Source organism: Topomyia yanbarensis, chromosome 1 (assembly GCF_030247195.1).
Source record: "Topomyia yanbarensis strain Yona2022 chromosome 1, ASM3024719v1, whole genome shotgun sequence".
NCBI classification, from domain to species: domain Eukaryota; kingdom Metazoa; phylum Arthropoda; class Insecta; order Diptera; family Culicidae; genus Topomyia; species Topomyia yanbarensis.
In genome coordinates this window covers 115,376,316-115,379,248 of record NC_080670.1, presented here as the reverse complement: position 1 = coordinate 115,379,248, position 2,933 = coordinate 115,376,316, and the positions used below count along the sequence as shown (strand labels likewise).

The 2,933-nt window shown below is 20.5% G+C and overlaps 1 pseudogene; it reads right to left on the bottom strand.

Moving 5' to 3' along the window:
- Positions 1 to 430: 430 nt before the first annotated feature.
- On the bottom strand, positions 431 to 2,702 carry LOC131675826 (NADH-ubiquinone oxidoreductase chain 5-like; annotated as a pseudogene).
- Positions 2,703 to 2,933: the final 231 nt, after the last annotated feature.

The following is a 2,933-nucleotide window of genomic DNA, read 5'->3' as shown; positions in this document are numbered from 1 at the left end:
CACGGATTCAGACAATCTATAGCTTGTTAGCAAGGTATTTTTACAAGCTTTCTATTCATGTGCAGTTTGTGGGACAATATTGTATTGTTCGAAAGTTATTCGCAAAAAACATGATGTGTTTTGACAAAATCGCCCATATCTCAGAAAGTAAACAACATATCGAAAATCAAAAATAATAGTGTCAAATGGCAACATTAGGCCTTTCATTTGAAACTAATTTCATTAAGATCGGTTCAGCCATTGCTGAGATAATTACATGACATTTTGTACATACATACATACACACATACACACACACATACAGACATTGTCTCAATTTGTCGAGCTGAGTCGATTGGTATATGAGACTCGGCCCTCCAGGCCTCGAAAAAAGTTGTCAAAGTTTGAGCGAATCCTATACATTTCTTTTGTAAGAAATGTAAAAAAACTATTATAGATCGAGAAAACCATTTGAATGTGGATTTGATCCAATAAATTATTCACGATTACCTTTTTCCCTACGATTTTTTCTAATTGCAATTATTTTCTTAATTTTTGATGTTGAAATTGCTTTAATTTTACCAATAATTTTAATTATTAAATCATCAAATTTAATTAACTGAATTATTACAAGATTATTTTTCATTTTGATTTTATTAATTGGACTTTACCATGAATGAAATCAAGGAATATTAGAATGAAATAATTAATTATTAAATATGAAGCAATAAAGTGCAATTAGTTTCGACCTAATCATAGATGTTCAATCATCCTTATTTTAGGATAATAGTTAATTATAACATTTAATTTGTATTTAAAAAATATTGATATTTTCAATTTATTTTATTTTAATTGAAACCAAAAAGAGGTATATCACTGTTAATGATTTCAATGAATATTTATATTCCAATTAAATTAATTTTTAAAAATATAAATGGAATTAAACCATTAAAAAAAAGTTAGCAGCTTTTTCTTGATCATCATATTTTATTTATATAGTTTAATTAAAACATTATATTTCCAATAAAAAAATAAAAATATTTTTTTTATAAATACTTTATTTAAAAATTAAAATAATTTCCTTAATATCTTCAATATTATGCTCTATATATAAGCTATTTAAATAATTTAAAAATAATAAAATAACTAAAATAAATACTCATATTATATATCTCAATAAATAAATTTTTAAATTATTATTCTGAAATTCTTGAATATGTAAAGAATAATTTTTTAATTGAATATATAATAATTGTCCTCCAAAATATTCTCTTCATCCTTGATCAAAATTTTTTAATCTTATAAATCCAATTAATAAAAAAATTTTTACTAATCCAAAAGTAGAAATTATTGGTATAAATCATATTCTTCCAAAAAATCTTCTAAAATTATAAAAATAAAAAGATTTATTTATAAAAAAAAAGAAACATTATTAATTAAATAACCAAATAATCCACCTAATATACAAACTAATAATGTTAAAATTTTTATTATAAAAGGTAAACAAACTATTACTGGATTAAAAAATATTAATCAATTTAATATTCTTCCTCCAATAATAGCCATAAATATTAATCAAAAAATACCAAAAATTATTGTTCATCTATTTTCTCTTAATTTATTTAAATTCCATTATATTCTCCTGTTTTTAAATAATATACTAATCGAAAAGAATAACAAACAGTTAAACCTGTAGAAAAAAAAAGAAAAAAAGAAAAACAATTTAAATACGACATTCTTACTATTTCTAGTATTAAATCTTTAGAATAAAACCCTGCTAAAAAAGGTATTCCACATAAAGCTAAATTAGCTACATTAAAACATCCACATACTATTGGTATTCTTATTCTTAAATTTCCTATAAATCGAATATCTTGAATATTTCTTATGCAATGAATTACAACACCCGCACATATAAATAATAATGCTTTAAATAAAGCATGAGTTAATAAATGAAAAAAAGCTAATTTTATATATCCCATTGACAAAATTCTTATTATTAAACCTAATTGTCTTAAAGTAGATAAAGCAATAATTTTTTTAAAATCAAATTCAAAATTAGCTCCTAATCCAGCCATAAATATTGTTAAAGAAATTAATAATAAAATTTGACTAATTTTTCTATCAATAATTAATAAATTAAAACGAATTAATAAATAAACTCCAGCTGTTACTAAAGTTGATGAATGAACTAATGCTGATACAGGAGTAGAAGCTGCTATAGCTGCAGGTAATCAAGAAGAAAAAGGAATTTGAGCTCTTTTTGTTATAGCAGCCAATATTACTAAATAACCAATAATTATTATACAAAAATCTTTTTTTATAATTTCTAAATAATAAATATAATTTCATCTACCATAATTTAATATTCAAGCAATAGCTAATAATAAGGCAACATCTCCAATACGATTAGATAATGCAGTTAATATTCCTGCATTATAAGATTTTACATTTTGAAAATAAATTACTAAACAATAAGAAACTAATCCTAAACCATCTCAACCTAATAAAATTCTAATTAAATTTGGTCTAATAATTAATATTATTATTGATAATACAAATATTAATACTAATAAAATAAATCGATTAATATTAAAATCTTCTTCTATATATTGTTTTCTATAAAAAATTACTAAACAAGAAATAAATAAAACAAATGATATAAATATTAAACTTATTCAATCAAATAAAAAAACTATAACAATTGATATAGAATGTAAAGAAATAATTTCTCATTCAATAAAATAAACTAAATTAATTAATTAAAATTTTAATCTAAATATAAATAATATAATACTAATAAATAATAATATATAAAAACTATTTTTACAATAATTTAAATTTAACATGATCTAAAATGAAAAATTCATATCTTTGACACCACAAATCAATATTTTAATTAAACTATTTAAATTAAAGTCATAAAATAAAAAAATTTCTTTTTATATTTAATA